The sequence below is a fragment of the Carassius gibelio genome, chromosome A25 (genome assembly GCF_023724105.1).
Source record: "Carassius gibelio isolate Cgi1373 ecotype wild population from Czech Republic chromosome A25, carGib1.2-hapl.c, whole genome shotgun sequence".
NCBI classification, from domain to species: domain Eukaryota; kingdom Metazoa; phylum Chordata; class Actinopteri; order Cypriniformes; family Cyprinidae; genus Carassius; species Carassius gibelio.
Window position 1 is genome coordinate 4,670,105 of NC_068395.1, and position 18,302 is coordinate 4,688,406.

General features: G+C 35.0%; 1 protein-coding gene across 1 annotated transcript in view; it reads right to left on the minus strand.

Annotated features, from left to right (window-relative positions):
* Positions 1–18,302, minus strand: part of LOC127946689 (leucine-rich repeat-containing protein 4C-like) — a 64,115-nt gene that overhangs the window by 9,926 nt on the left and 35,887 nt on the right. The window contains exon 2 of the mRNA XM_052543403.1: positions 14,837–14,906. The gene's annotated coding sequence lies outside the window, so the exon portion shown is untranslated. The remainder of the gene's footprint in view (positions 1–14,836; positions 14,907–18,302) is intronic.

Genomic DNA, 18,302 nt, shown 5'->3' on the forward strand with positions numbered 1-18,302 from the left:
TCCACCTCTGCATGCAGATGACACCCATGCTACAGATGCCAGTGATGCTGGCAGAAATGGATAATGAGTTGTGAGTAATGCTGTCATTTTACAAACATGGCATAACATAACTGCTCAATTCAAAAACTTAAGCTATTGAGAGAAATAGATGTTTTCAACACCGTCAGAGAAGGAGCGAGGCCCTGAGCCAGGTTTCATTTATCTTGCAGGAGCACAATTCATAGGTATGCTGGAAAGCATCAATAAACTATGATAGTTTAGCCACTGGTTTACAAGACTTGGGATTGCTTTATATAAAAGAAAGCAGGATTGGAAGTTCTCAACAGTGTCATCCATCTAAAGCCAAATGAACAGCTCATGGGCTGTAGAATCACCAAGTTACCTGCAACAGCTGTGGTAACCTTCAGATGTTACGATCAAGTACAATACGGCAAGGAATAATGTAATATACAAGCCAGAGTACTCTTCCTAATATTTAGTAACTTACATTTTTGTCACAACATCTCTAGTTACTTTGTCTATATTTTGCTTCGCCTGAGAAAAAAAACACTGCGGAACCAACCAAATTAATGACAATCTAGAATTAATCTTTTTTTTTTGTTTTTACAGTGCTTCAATGACTTACTCTAAGTGTCATTTGCTTCATCCTTCAATCAATGTTTTGAACAAATTGGATGAGTGAATGCATCAGTGACACACTCACAGTCATTCACTTCATTCATTCAGTCATTGACTGAGAATGATTCAATAACTTATAAAGATGTCCCTTCATTTATTCCTACATTAATCAGTGTTTTTGAATGAATAGTATGAGTGAACGTTTCATTGGCTCATTTATAAAGAGTCATTTGCTTCTGAACAAACTGGCTGAGAATGATTCAAAGACTCTTCATTTCTGAATGGATCAGAGTTATGATGCAATGACTCACCCAATAAGAGTCATTTACATGTTTTTTTGAATGAATTAGTGTTTCGAACATAATTCGGGTGATAATTACTAATTCACAAAAGTCACTTGTTTCATTCCTGAATGAATCAGTGTTTTGGATGTGTTCATTAATTTATAAAGCCTTTTTACCACCTAATGGTGTAACAATGCAATTTCAAATCACAGATGTCAGTGATTTTGAAACAAGGACCAGATTCCAGAACCAGGAGTGACTGGCTCCTAGAAAGTTAATGTACACAATAGGCATTTTTAGATAATTTCCCATTCTTAGAACAGAGCATCCACCAAGTAAAGAGAGCTTCTCCCGAGGACTCTTCAGTAATCCTGTGAGTTCTGCAGAGAGAAGGATCTTGGTTCCACTTAAAAAAAAAAAAAAAAAAAAAAAAACAGATGAAAAGGAGAAGTCATGCCAAATCAGTAAAAGACAACAGTGTTTTATTTGTAGGGCACTACGAAACCGCAGCTTTCGAAAACCATGGTGGAAAGGCAGAAAAAGAGGTGGAAGGGGTAACTGCATCCAACACTATACATCATACTTGGGAATGATACAGAATAAAGTATGTTGGCTCTGTCAGACTTATGCAACTGGAGGTTATGGCAAGAAAATTGGTTTTGGCAACGGCAAAAACAAAAGCAGACTAGCACCACGCAAGTCCAGACCCCTGCGGCGGTGGCAGGTGGAGATGCACTGGCAGAGAGAGTGGTGGAAAGGCCCCCACAGAGAAAGACGAGGCAAGCACTGTCAGAAAAGCTCGCCTGATGAGTCTGCCACAGAGGAAATGGAAAGAGGTGTCTGGATGGACACAATGACAACAAGGAAATACGTGAAGCCTTTAAAGATAAGGGTGATATAAATACTGGAGCGGGACACAAGCAGGTCAGCTGCATTTTTTTACAGCATGGAAATTAAGGGGAGAACAGTGTGCAATTAAATGGTTGAGATGCCATTAAGCTGGATTCTCTCTCTTCAACTTCATTCCCAAGCTGAGCATATCCAGTGCCACAGCGGGATAAAGAACAGCACAGGAAAGCAGATGGATTCTTCTAGGGCTAACGAATGGATATTCATTCAATAACAGCCATGTTTAAGCACAGGTGAATGATGTTAGATTAAGAGCAATAGCAAAAAAAAAAAAAAAAAAAGAAAGAATACAATTATTTTCAATAAATGTTTCTGGGGTGTCATAAATGAACGTACAAGCAATTTATTTTTACAATTTAATATTTACAATAACAATTAATATAATTAAAATGTGATTTTCTTTAAAAAATTATAAAAAAAAAATTGATAGAGGGAACAGAACAGCTTGGAATTGAAAAATCATCAAAAGAAAAAGAAAGAAGGAAAGAAAAGCTTAGTAAGACTTTAAATGTTTTAAAGAAGACTCTTATGATCATTAAGGTTGCATTTATTTGATAAAAAAAAAAAAAATCAGTAAACTTACTGGTTTCTATTTTAATATCCTTTATATGATTAATTTCTGTGATGCAAAGCTGAATTTCCATCAGCCATTACTCCAGTATAAAGTGACACATGAACCGTATGAAATTATTCTATTATGCTGATTTATTATTAGAATTATCAATGTTGGCAACAGTTGTGCAGCCAATTTTTATTATTATTTATTTATTTTTTTAAACTGTGATACTTTTTACTTTGCTATCACTTCTTGTCGATTTAACACATAGTTCCTGAATAAAAGTTTTTTTTTTTTAAAAAAGAATGAATTGAATTGTATATTGTCTGAAAATATTTATATTTTAAATAAATGCTAATTTGTAACTTTTTATTCATCAAATAATCCTGAAAAAAAAAAACGAATCACAGTTTCCAAAAAAATAAAAATAAATATTAAGCAGCACAATCATTCAGCACTGATGATAAATCATAATATTAGACTGATTTCTGAAAGATCATGTGACACTGAAGACTGGAGGAATGATGCTGAAAATTCAGTTTTGGATTAACAGGGATAAATTAGATTTTAATGTATATTAAAATAGAAAAATGTTATTTTACATCATAATATTTGACAATATAATTTTTCCTGTATTTATGATCAAATAAATGCAGCCTCGATAAACAAAAGAAACTCCTGTAAAAAAAAAAAAAAAAAAAAAAAAAAAAAACAGGTAAAAACTACAAAATTGTTCTGTATATATATATTGTTATATATATATATATAATTTAATATGGTTTAATTTATTTCATTTTCATTTCATTACATTTTTTGTATTTTTGTTCTTAGGAACAGAATAGCTTTGGGATTTTTGGAAACTCTTTTTGTGTCCCAAGTGAATACTCTGTAAGCAAAAATCTGCAAGTTGTAAGCAACATCACTTTATAAACTTTATAAAAATATATGTTGATGGTGCAAACACAACTAGACTTATCAATTAATGCCAGTAAAACTTAATTATCAAAGAAGCAAATACATGCTCAAGTAGAGCATGTTCTTCTATCAATAGCTCTGTTGGTTCTGGAACAACATTCTTACCAAGATTTTAATAAATTGTGCGCTTGGATTTGAGGCTATGTTGTTGCAGGACCAACACAAGATGCTGACCGAAGATCATGTCAAATTTGAGTAAATCATGTTATGAGATGACTGCTTAAAACTGCAGATTATGTAAACGAAACAGTCAACCTCTATTCCCACTGGCCTTGAAGACACACACCCTCACTAGATGTCTAACAACTTTTGCCTTCATGTTTCCAGCTCAAAACTTGCTAATTGAATTAAGTTCCTATTTTCCAATCGGCACGACTTAGACTGAAGCATCGTAATTCTGCAACAGAACAAGCACTTCAAAAGTAACAAGTGGCCATCTGGCATATTCTGTATTCCAGAACTCTTTTTAGAAACCAAACTTCATGCAAATTAGTTATTTAGTCTAATAAGCATCTCTGCAATACATCACTTCCCTGAACACGCCCCCTTATTGCTAGCCCCTCCCCTTTCCCGGGTGCCAGATATCCTTCCCACTTTTTTAAAAGTTTCAGCTCAATGTCTCCTTGGTGACCACTTTTTCAGCTGGCACTGATTTACTTCCTGTCCTTGGTTGCCATGCAAACTATTGCCGGAGGCGCCTTCACTACAGATGCATGATGGAGACAAACTGTGATCAGAATCATCTCAATAAATAACAAAATACATCTTGACGTGAAACAGTGACTAGACATGAATCTAAAATATTTAATGTAGAATAAAAAGACATTGAGCTTAACACATTTCAGATCTATGAATAGAAACTCTTCACAGCCATTTCTTGCTAGACTCAGATGAAAATACACTTAAGATGGATTTGGATTTTCCTCTCCAAACTTACTCTATTCCTGACACCGAATGGAACGATTCATACCACTAAAGCCCCTTTCACACTGCCATTAAGGCAAATACACGGGTAAAGTTTTCTGGCAATTGTTCCCGGGTTGCTAGATTTTGCACTTTCACACTGCAAGTGATTACCAGGGATATGTGCGTGCTTTCACACACAACCCGTAAAGATCCCGTAACGACACGTGACATCAGGGTGTGAGTGTAATGTGCGAGTCGAAAACGTATACGTTATACTTTCACTGAAGCAAGCGAACGATCTTGGTGTCAGCACGAAAAGTGAGGAATTAACTGATCCCTGCTTCATTAGAGTTTGCACAGATTTTTTCGTCACGAACGTTGATCTTTCTTCAAAACAGCTGGTGAAAGAGTCGTGCAATAACGCGCGTCATCACTTCGACACGGCATTAGATCTGGCTTTTGTTCACACACCGCTCGTCCTGGGTTGAACCCGGCAATGTTACTAGATCCCCGACCCCGTTCAATGCCGAAATCAATCCCGGGACGTGGTTGCTTTCACACAGAAGGCGACCCGGCAATGTCCCAGCAATATGCCGGGTCCGACGTGCAGTGTGAAAGGGGCTTAAGAGTTTTGCATTGTTAATGTCTTCACAATAAGACACACTGAAAGCGTCTCTTCATTGGGCTTTATTAAAATGTCAATAAGAGAAGCAATCTTCTCTCTGCCAATCCAACAAACAGACAAAACTCATTGTCTGCTGTGAGACTCCGAGTAAACAACAACTGTTGTGATTGGCATTTGAAATGCGCATTACATGTGGAACCCCTCTCAAATATATATATTTTACTATTACAGCTGTCGAGATTAACGAATCGTGAAAGTGTTGATTATATAATAATTTTTTTTCGATCTTTTCCCATCACATGAAAGGCTGCAGTGATGAGCATTGAGTAGACAGAGTCTGTTAATCGCGTGAATGCAGTGGTCTCGTCATTATTGCAACACGTTTTCTCTAACAAAATGCTTTCACTACAACTAACAGCAAAATCATGAATACACCACATGAATAATTGTGCAGCATAACAGTGTCATTCATTGTAACGGCAGTTTGGGCAAGTGTGCAGATATACTCGCGATGTGTAACAGCTCCGAAAAAAAGGGAGCGTTCTTTGATCGCTCTCTGTAGTTAAATCACAATTTAAATAACAGATTTGTTTCATGCTACTAAGAGAAACAACGTGAAGTTGATAGTTTAGTCACTGGCTTGATTCACTGATGTATAAACATTATTAAACGATTTAGAAAGAAAGTCTATGTGAACTTGAATGATTAGCTACACATCAGAAATCACTGATCACAGATCAGGCATTAATGAACACTGTTACTCACTGTTTGTGGCGGTGCTGTCGAATCCATATCATAAAAGTCTGTTTGTAACGCCTGTGCTGACATTGCAACTGAATTATATGTAAATTTTTGGGTTGCAAAGCAGAGAAAGGTAACATTTCTCCTTATAACGTCACAACGAGGAGATTCAAGATCAGCCCGTTTGAGCTTCCATTTTCTCTAAGGCAGAGAAAGAGAGCAAAATCTCGATTTACACAGATTAAAAATTCTAGAAACTTGGGGACCATATACAGGCTAGGGGAACTCATTATAATGTGAAAAAACCCCAGAAAGTGAAATTTTCATGTCATAGGACCTTTAAATAAACAGATTCACCACAAATGCCACATGACCTTTGTTGTTAGCGGAAGAGGGATTTTTTTAAGAGACATTAATGTCAGCATTTTGCGCTGCTGAAATGGCTGAGGGATTTTTTGGGGATGAATTTCTGTGCTTGTTGGAGCAATAAAGTAGAAGAGAAAGAAAGAGTGTTAAAGAGAACCGGCGCACACACAGCGGGATTGTATGATGTAAGCTGTTCTTATGTAAAAATGCTCCCTAAAAGTTCATTCATGTAAATTGGATAGTAGAGAGCGGCACGTCGTTCATCCATTTGCAGGAATTATCGTGATTATACAAATGGCAGGTCTGTGGGGAGACATTGCTCTAGGACTAAGCCTAAAGTACCTCCAGCGGACCCATTTATGAGACCAGTTAACTAGCCATCTGAATGACCGTGGCTTTGACGTAAGCATCTAATTATGGTCTTGTTTTGTCGTTTAAAAAAAGAAGAAGAAAAAAGTAAACATCCTAAAATCAAAATATGATATGATTATGCTTTCAAAGAATATTATTATTATTAATAATATTTTATATATAATATACAAAACCCACTGGATGAAGTTGTTTAATAAATAAAGCTTAAAACAGGTCATTAAAAAAAACATTGAAAATGGGGTGAAAAATATGTAAAATAATTATCAATTAATTATCAATCACACATATACATATATATATATATATATATATATATATATATATATATATATATATATATATATATATAGCCGAAGGATATCAATTCAAGATATATTTACACCAAATATATAACTAATTTTAAGGTTTTCCCAACTGAAGTATATTTGAATTGCTTTAAAATTAAGTTCACATATTTTAATTAGAATATAAATTATTCATGTTACTTAGGGGGACCATAAGTCCTCTATTTATGACCTTAAAATGCAAATATTTCTGCAATTTAAAAATTTACATTTATTATTTATTTATAATTGAAATAGAATAAAAATAAATATAAATGTGGCACGTTTAAATTACAGCGATTCTTAAGTTTACAGTTTATTCATGTTACTTATTAATTACAAAAATAATTAAGAATTATAATTTAGAATAATATATATAATATTTATATAAATAATATTTTTTTTTTGCATATGAACAAATCCGATTCTATACACAGAAAAAAGAAAATTGAATAAACAGCACTGACTAACTCCAGCATTGTTTCCAATTGACTACAACATTATTAAAGTGCTGTATTCTTCAAAAGGTCACATGTTTACGTGATACGGTGTAAATCAATCCTGACCCTTTGACCTGCTTATGAACAGCAAGCTGTGAGTAGATGTGTGCATTTAACCATGAGTGGCTGACCAATGCATCCGCAGGCCATCACATTCACAAAATAGTCCAGTCTAAATTATTTCCACGGACTGCTCGGAGGATGGAGAGGGGCATGGGTGGGGGTGCGAGGCCAGGCCTAAGGCAACTCATTCTCCAGACAAATGAGCCGTGCAAATTCTGACTCGCCTCTTCAGACTGCGCTGTTGCACCCTGAACATGTTTTGGACCAGTGGTCCTGAAACTGCAAGCTTGCACATACTTATATATCCAAACAGAGGCTTGGCTAGTGGAGTTGCATATGACACAATATCGTTATTTCATATCGATATCGATATTTCGATATTTCATATCGATATTTCAATTTTGATTCAATTGTCTAAGGTTAAGTAACCATTTTAAATAATAAGTCATGAAGAGATGCTTAAACATGTAGATGAAAAAAACCCATTTCACTTTCATAAGGTGTCATATTTCTAATTGAAACGAATACAAGAGTTGATTCACTTGATTAATTTTAATTATTTAAAAGATTTTATGAGGTTCATGTTTGAAGCAAGGTAAAACAGAACTTGGAATAAATATTCAAAATAAAACTATGACATACTGCCTGAAAACAAAAATTTCTTAAGTTTGTCGAACACATTTTGAAAATTTTGAAAGATAAATACATTTATCTTGTTCTAACTTTAAGTGTATTTTAGAAAGTCATTAATACTAAAACAATTGCTTAGAAAGAAAATAAATATATATATATATATATATATATATATATATATATATATATATATATATATATATATATATATATTAGGGGTGTAACGATACGCGTATTCATATTGAACCGTTCGGTACGAGGCTTTCGGTTCGGTACGCGGTACGCATTATGTACCGAACGGTTCGTTGGACTAATTAATTATATTTGGAAAATAAAAAAAGTGTGTGAAAAATAATGTTATGCATTCATGCATTCAACAAGGTAGCGCAATAACCCAAACGATGTAACAGGCAATGCCCCTGACACCCTCGAAGAAAAAAAAAACCCACCAACTTATATGTTTATGTTAGGCTACTCAGTCAGGCGCTCGCTCACTCAGCACGCGCTGAAGGCTCGTGCAAAATGGCCAATGCGTTTAACAGACCAGAAATAGAAGATCCTCCAATAATCAACATTGGGTTCACTTTGGATACCCTGTAAGCTATCCATATAAAAGTTACATCTTTATATTTGTTCATAACTACTACAACAATATAACATTTTCATTTTTTTTTTAATAAGGACCTGTTTTTGTTTTATACAGTATGCTGCTAACAAAACAACATAGAAGATGGATAAAGAATTGCTCCATCAGTTCAACGTAAAAAAAAAAAAAAAAAACTTGTTAGTTTTAATAAATAAAACATTTTTAAAAAATCAAGGAAATGTATCTGCAAATTTTTTCTTTTTACTGTATCTAAAACGTACCGAACCGAGACACCAGTGTATCATATTGAACCGAACCATGAATTTTGTGAACCGTTACACCCCTAAAATATATATATATATATATATATATATATATATATATATATATATATATATATATATATATATATATATATATATTAGGGCTGTCAAATGATAATTTTTTTTTTATCAAATTAATCAGAATTTTCAGTGGATTAATCATGATTAATCCCTATTTGCAATTACACCTGAATCCCAACCATTTTTTTTTTTTTGGAAATGCATACCAAAAGATAAATAACAGGACACAGATAAACAATTTTCATGTATTGATTCATCAAAATGTGGTTGTTATTTTTTTTTTCTGAATTTCAAAAGTTTAACATTTACTTAGATCAAATTTACCTGAGCACTATATCAAACCATGCCATTTAACTACAGATAGTGTAAGAGTTTTAGGTGTACCAGTGGTTGAATATAGCCACATATCTATGAAATTATGCATAGAGAACGTCGCAAGAATGAACTCAGAAACAAACATGCGCCACCATCACATAAGCAAAACTCTGGGCACTCTTGTTTTTGGGAGGTGTTCATTTGCTCTGCCACAATACTTTAGGATCGATATTTTAACGTTCTGAAGGCTTCAAGTGCTGAACAGACACAGACACATATATATATATATATATAATTAAATTCATAATTATTAACATTAAATATTTAAATGTATTAATAATTTATCTGTGGTGAGTTGAAGATACAGATTTTTTAACGTTTCTTACAACAGTAGCCTAAAATATTTAAATTATTAATACTTCATACACACACCCACACACACACACACACACACATATATATATATATATCCCACTTTGACATCCCTCTCTCTCTATTTCTAAAACAATTACACATTCGGATCCACATATCCCATGAAAACTTGACTAGAAATCGTTAACGCAGATAATCTCCTCACAAATACATACAGACATGACGTTATCTCCTACATCGCTGCCACCTGCTTTGATGTATATCTGTAATTAGGCAGACCTGTGTCTGACACACAGATGCCGTATCAATCGGATCGGGAACGGACGCCGCTGATCTACAGAGCATTATTCGTGCTACTGTACGTATACTTCTTTGCAAGAAATCACATGATGTGCCATCTGTGCGCATGTAACTACGCTTGATTTCTCCAGCCTTGGGAGGTAGGTTGTCTTATTGAGAAAGTATTGATGTATGATGAAGTTTAACCTCTGGTGAAGGCATCTGTGCGTTCGCGACCGATGTTCTTTTCACAGCTGTGTCTGTTCGGCATCAAGGATGGCGGCCAACTGCCAACACATGGCTCGGAGGTACAGGCCACGTCTGGTGGTACATCGTGAGGCACAGCTGTACACCGTCAGAGCTCATCAGGAAGAAAGTTGCCTGGGCAGCACTTAAGGAAATCCACAAAAAAAAAAAAGCTATTGGTTCCTGTCTTCTTTTCGAAGATGCTTACAACAAAGCTATATCATCCAAGGTTCTACGTCATCCTGACAACCTGTTCGCACTCTTCAATAATAATAATGGCCTCCCCGGAGTGTCTCTGCTAATGATACCACATTTGTCTTTGTTCCCCGTCATGTTACAAGGTTGTCAAGTGAATGTAGAAGGAGGAATATCTCTTTCAGGATCATAAAGTCAAACGGCAATTCTGAGCCTCTTCAGTCAGTTCATATATATTATTTCTCAACAATTTTATCTTAGATTTTTTTGTGCATGTTAAACAAAATTGATGTCCCAATAATGATATCACAAATTATTGCAAATTTATTTTTTTTTTATTTACAATAACTACGTTTACTGAGTAATACTAGCCCACAACTTATTATTAATATTAAAATAGTATTATTATTATTATTATTATTATTATTATTATTATTATTATTATCATCATCACTTGTCTCCCTCTGTATCTATTAAATAATAATAAGAAAACAAAATAACCAATACAATATCATATTTTTACATGAATATATGATATGTACTCATAAGCATAAACTTATTCTTAAATTTAGTTTTCACTTTAAAGGATAATATAATATAATATAATATAATATAATATAATATAATATAATATAATATAATATAATATAAAGTTAAAAGAAGTGTCTGAATAAGTGTGTTTTTTGAACAACGTTCAGCAAGAATAACAGTGAAAAAGAATAATAAATTAAGGAAGGGATTAAAGATTGGATGTCTGATCTTAAAGCCATTATTTCTTCCAGCATCAAAAGCACGAACTGTAAATGTAGCACTAAAACCCCGTGATAGCAGGAGACGCAGATCGCACTCGAAATCCCTGCAGGGGTTTGGAGACAAGATATTCTCCTGTTACACTACATTTGTTGAATTACTAACAGATCATTTAGCTGAAGGTGCAGGCACACACTGTGCTCCCCGTGTTAAACCCAGCATCCAGGGTCTCCTCTCAGCAGATCTGTCACTGAACGGACTCCTCGATCAGAATAATAAAGCTGCTACTACACACATCTGTTACTGAGCTTCCCCACTGAAAACAGCACATCTGGGTGTCCTCGACAGGCATCCGTACTTGGGGTCCCTATGCTAGTAGGTCTTATTTACTGACATCTTTGTACTTTGCCCTACAACAACAAAATATGATATGAGACCCAAAAATGAAAATTCTGTTATCATTTGCTCTTCATACCTTTCAAAAGCCCCATATGACTTTCTTTTTTTGCGGAACACTGAAGGAAATATTTTGCAGAATGTGCTGCCAGTAAAAGCAGGGGCTGTCTAGAATATCCGATAAATGAATAACCAATTCAAACAAATATTTTTTTAAAAATTGATGTGTTACTTGTTATTTCTTCGTAATTATTTGTGAAATCAACTAACGATTTCTGAGTGAAATTGTACAGAATTATTTCCGTCTACTAGGGATGCACGGGTTGGCTTTTTTTCCAACCCACGGGTCCCGCTTTTCTGAAATTATCTGTAAATTTTATAAATAAAATTTCTTGAGCCGCCCCAACTCGCCCTGCGCATCGGGGACATCACGGAAGTTACGTTGTTGCTTAGAGCTTCGTATTGTGACCTTATCAAAGAACCCAATAAAATATTAAAATAAATATTCCAAATAGTTAATATAGGCTATAGGGAATTACACTAGTGATGGTTTGTACATGAACGAATATTTTAGGTGAATGAATCATTCTCGTTCACCGAATCCATTGACTCATATTTCTCGCTCACTGAAGTTCCTCCCTCCACAGCAGCGTGCGAACAGCTCGTGAACAGCTCTGTGAACGGTTTCATCCCGTCAAAGATTTACTCGATTTGTTGAATTTAGAGAACGAATACGATCTTCTCGTAGGTGAACGAGTTGAATAAACTGATACATCTCATTTGAGAACAAAATGAATGAGAGCATAGAGGGTCAGTCGGCCAAGCATGTAAATCTAAATCAGCAATCAGCAGATACAAAGCACAGTTATAGGTGCACAAACGCTCATTTTCGTATTTAGCATACAGAACATAACTCCACGTTTAATCACCGATTTATTAATGTGAATATATAATATATGAACTGTCTGACCAAACAATTAAAATGTTTAATCATGCAAGAGAACCTTGTGCTTTGTTCATCGGAACAACTTATTTAGACTATTTATTTAATGCGATCATTCACGCACTTTAATCAAGCCAAATCAGTTTTTGTCACAAGTAAATACGTTTGTTGACTTAAGACATAACACAAGACACTCTTTTACACCACCTGCTGTCGTATTTGTGTAATATGAAGAAATGGTCGCTGAACAAATCAGTGAACGAATCTGAACAAATCATTTCGGTGAACGAACTGAAAATAAACAAATCTCTTGAAAGAATCTAAATTTCCAACACTAAATTCCACGCAACAAAAATTGCCCCGCAAATAAAGTGGCAATTTCTTAACCCGCCCCGACCCGCGGGTTATGAGACGACCCGCGCATCACTACCGACTACAACTACAAAAAAAAGGACCAAAAAGACATATGAGTAAATTAATTTAAGATTTTCATGAAAAATTTTAAAATTAAGAAAACTTATTTTACTTGACATTTATTTGTAATTATTTGTGAAATTCACCAGCAATTTCTGAGTGAAAACTGCTTTAAAATAGAATATTTTCAGTATATTAGAATCCCAAAACAATGACTTGTAATTAAAAATGTAAAATTACATTGTAAGTAAAAATGTAATTAATTGCAAAAAATTTACCAAAAGCACAATGAAGTTTGAGAAAACAAGATGTGGATCTGAATGAACACAAACCTTTTCAGTACTATCCTTTTAAGAAAGGGTCCATTTTCATTCCCTCTTGTTTTTAAACCACTTCAAAACTTATCAGCCCAGTTCAACTATAGTTCAGGACAATCCAACCAAAGCTTCTGCCACGTGTCGTGTACAAACGAACGCACTCACACAGTCATCCCTTCAATAAAATTTCTCCTGATCAAATGTCGATTTGCATGAGTCAGGACGGCCTTTCTGAAGGAGGCAGGCTCGTGCTTGATGCTTCGGACGCCGTGGGCCTAATAAGTGGTGTTTAATTTAACAAAGCAACAGAAAAGGCTGAGACAACTAAGGCTAGGGAGCAGTTGCCTTCCAATGACACCATCTGTTATTTATACAGTTACCCCCTCCTTCGGGAGACAGCAAAAGGCCACATATTGCAGAAAAAAACATAAATCTATCACTTCAACTCATTATCTTTTTAATCAGCTGACCCAGGCTCCCTTCTCAGGGGAACGACACAGCCGGGGTATGTTTAGGACAGACCCATAACTCACCAAACACTCCCCCATCCAAAGTAAAAAATAAAAAAAATAAAAGTGTTACAGTGAATGTGAGTGTGAATAATATGAAGTGCACTGGAGAAATGGTATAGAAAAACAATTTGCAAGTCTGGACTGTTAATGCAGGTTTTGATAGCACATACTATGTCCATCTATGTCTGAAAAGGTTATAGATTTTTTTTCTCTCTCTCTATTTAGTTCCATTCATACTACTTACAATTTGATTTACATAATGGTCAAGATTTTTAATCTTTTAATCTTTATTAATAGAGTTATTTCAGAACTCTGCGTCGAATTAAATTCGGCATTTATTTAATTCAACATATAATCAAAAACATTAATACTGTGAAATATTATTCCAGCGTAAAATAACTTTCTACTGTTCATATGATATTCATCATTTATTTTTATTTTATTTTTTATTTTTTTGGGGGGGGGGTTGTAACACATTTTATCACATTAAATATATTTACCGTACTGTCATTTTTTATGCATTATTTAATGCATCCTTGATTAATAAAAGTGATATTTATATAAAAATATTATTCCTGACCACAAACTGTTAAATGGCAGTGTCATCAAAATATGTTTTTACGAAATCTAAAACGTTTGAAAAGATCTAATATTATTTTCAAAGAAAATATTTAACATGAGTAAAACATTTCATGCGCACAGTTACCATCAAAGGAGATGTCAACTGTTTTGAAAAATATTTTACTCATTCACCAAACTTTTTGTTTTTTTTCATGTGTTGTTGATCTGCTCTGTTTTGCAAGCCCTACAAACCATTGCATCAGAAAATCTGCATAAAAATTTCATGAAAACAATTCCACATGATACGCGCAATTTCACTGCTGATTGGAATCTGAAATTACGCTGGTGAAAACGGTGGAGCTTCGCAAAACTAAAGTCATAACTAGTCTATTTTTGGTGATTTCAGCACACCGACTGGTAAAACAAAAGCAGACTTGATTACAAAAAGTGTAACTCAAAATATGCTTTAGGAAATGTTTGAGATGGTTAATATATAAAGATTAGCTTGATAATTAAGCTGTTTATTAATTTACCAGACAGAGAAATTAATAAACGCTAGACACATGGACTAATTGTAAATCAGTCCTGTTTGATCTCATCCATCTTCCTCTCCAATGAGATGGTTTCTACATCAGCTTGTGTATGTCACATAAGATCCCATCTTCAGACAGGGCTCAGTGCCTGATCTCCAATCAGCCAAAGTGTGTAACTCACAACCTGTTCCTGTACACTCACCTGCCAAGTCTTCCACAGTGCCAGCAGCTTCTGGACATCTTCATGCTCGGTCTCGCTAGCTGGCTTCGCCCTGCGCACAAAATAAATAAATAAATAAATAAATAAATAAAGAGAGAGAGAAGAACAGCCAAATTACAATTACAAACCACTTGGATCCTGTTGCTTTCTCCGGCTCCAAATGTAAAAAAATGGAACCTCAGGAAGACAAAGTTTCGTTTGCAAATGCATTAAACTAGAGGCCAAACTGTTCTCTACCTGGTTCTGAATAATAGATGTGATGTGCTTAATATAAACCCTAATATAAGAAATCCCCACTTGGACTTGGAGTAGAGGAGATGACTCAGACGCACAGCATTGCTGCTAAACAAGCAGAAGCATTTCTGTTTGATGCTAACATTTCTGATGTCTAATTGGTTTTGCTACTGTAAGTGTATAGTGTTTTTATTTATTTATTTATTTATTCTGTTTAGTTTGCAAAGAGATATTTTGAGAAACAGAATAAGCTGACCTGATGGTTATGTTGCATTAACAAAGCTTAAAAAATGCGGGAAAGACCATTTTAAAAAGCAGTTTTGCTACAGTAAATTATAGGGATAGTTAAAAAAAAAAATCTATCTATCTATCTTTGCAATTGTTGCCAAATGCTGATGCTTCTCGCATGTCTCATAACCGAACATGTTCCAGTTTAAAAATTCAGATTTTTCTTTTTTTACCATTCATATTTTTGTCCAGATAATGACATAATCTTATTTTTAGGTGAACTATGGCTTCTATTCAAGTTGGTAGTTTGCTTTAAATGGCCAGAAATCATAATTTTCATCAAATGTAACCACTCACGGTGTGCAGTTTTAGACCCAACAGCAGTGCATGTTCAAACAAACTCAATATGATTATTATGTTTCACATTCTTAGATCAATATAAATTACAGGCAGTCGAACATGAGCACGTATCTGATCCCACACACATTTGCAACCGCTATGACTATTATTATGCAAACAAATATAAAGGAAACTAAATATAATGCATGCTCTCCTCTTCAAATATAGGTGGGTTTTTTTCTGTCTAAAGTGCAGTAGAATATGTACTCATCTTCACTAATGTTCCGCTCCTCCTGTCCCAGAAAATGAGGAGGCGTGTCACGAGCTACACTAGATGCTTTTCAGGAAGTCTTATATAATACAGAGAGATTGAGACTAATAATATGGAGAGAAAGAGACGCGATATACACAAATGCACACATAAGCATTACAGGGCATTGTGTTACACAGAATCTCCCATGAGTGCTGCATCTCCCTGCAGTCTTCAGAGAGCGCGGTTCCTCATATTAATGCAACCAAAAGACAACCTACAATCCATTCATTGACCATTGAATGCATATTTAACATAAAACCAGCAGGGACTTTCTCAAACCAGCAAGCTCTAATCCGATTGGACGGCATGATACCACTTCTGTGATCTACAGTGGATCGGATTTTAGTGGTCTGATTGGAAATAAAGTTCTTTTTACAAGGTACCCGCAACTAAAATGAGATCTGAGATACTATTTCAGACTCTAACCTCTAAATGTGCCAATCAAAATTTCTCTTTCTCTCTAAATAGGCGAGAGCTGCAAAACGGATCCGATTTTAGTCAGTTAGAGACTTTGATGTCATGCATTCTTCCAATAACTGTCCAGATCCTATCAGCAAATGAATGTGATACCATAAGCATGCATGTATACAGTACAAAGCAGCTTGAGTCTGTTTTATGTGCAGCTCTTGCTGAATGCTTTTGTTTCATTGACCCCAGACTGCACTTCACATGTTCCTGAAGCACTGATGCTAAAAAGAAAAGTGATCCGTATTCCAGCTCCTGCTAATGCTTAGACTCATCATAGCCACCGTGAGCGCCACAGTCCATTCACAGATTCCACTTTCCCTTGACAGTGCAATAGATCGGCTTTTTACTTTTTACCACCTCATTTGAAATAGCCAAATATTCCAAGCAGGAATGTGGCTGACAAATAGGAACAGCCATATTATCATCATAAAGGGCAATATGAGAAATTGTATAATCACAAATAGTGCTGTGCAAATCGATTAATCGCATTCAAATAATAGTGTGTGTTTATGTATTGTATGTGATGTACACACACACACACACACACACATTCTCTGATAGTAATATATAATTTTTAGGTTTTATTTTAAATTATGGGAAATTTATCATAGATTTATTATATTAATATATCTGTATGACCTTCATAAGTGTATTTCCTGGTGAAAAGGATAAATATACCATGCATATTTTGAATTGGGAAAGAGTTTTGAGTTCTCAAAACTACATCAGCCTATTTTTCAAGTACACAATATTTTTTATTTATTTTTTTATCTCAAAAGATCTGATGAAATGACCCCTTTAACACCAACTCTGAATAAAAGACACATATCTGATCGATGTTATTAGAGTCAAACAAATATACAGTGGAGTTGTGAAGCACAATGTGTCGGTCTATATCCCACAATCCACCTTCCCTGCCCACACATCCTCTGCCTGCTACCGGCAGCATCAACCCTGACCCGACAATCTATAAATATGTTTCCCATCACGCTCCCGAGGCTGGTTTTTGACGCACTCCACTTTGGAGCCCTTTTATCTTTAAACTGCCGCTGTGCGTAGATCAAAACACCAACCGTGTTTGTGAGAATGCAAATGCAGCAGCGTATTTCTGTTGCACCATGGTCAACTTGTTTGATCACCTCTGTTGTCTTGCCCCTCCCCCACCTTTTCTTTTTTTGTTTGCTCTTTGTTGTTCAGTATAACCTAGACCCATCCTTTTTTCCCTGAAGCGTAAATCAGCTTTGATTCAAACCCTAGGGTTAGGATGTATCATCCTCGATGAGAAAAAAAAAACAACAACACATAAATGCATAAGGCCCTCTTCTAGAAACGAATGCCGAGAGAAGCTTGCACTTATACAGGATTGCTGAAACCAGCAAGGTTGTCTGGTCCATTTGTCTTCTTTGAATGGTAAATCTATCTGTGTCTGAACAGGGTCCCACAACGCATGGGAAAAATAATGATGACCCTACGGGAGACATAATGAGGCATCACGTAAAGGTAGAGAAGAGACAGCGTGAGATTGAGAGAGAAGTAAGGCCAACCATAAATCATACCTCAGCTCATAGGCTACCTTGACTTCAATATAAATGTACTCTTTAATGCATACTTTTTATAACATTTGCGAATTTTACTGAAACGGGATATTCAACGATGAAAAAGTGGTACACGTTTAGTCAATGCCTTATATTTTGCTTACAGTAAGTTGATCAAAAGTGAGAGTAAAACCATTTATATCCTTGCAAAAAAAAAAAAAAATTAAGCAGAAAAGTGTTTTCAGCACTGACAATAATAAGAAATGTTTCTTCTGATGGCTGCTGAAAATTCTTCTTTGGCTCACAGAAATAATCTACAAATATATAATTT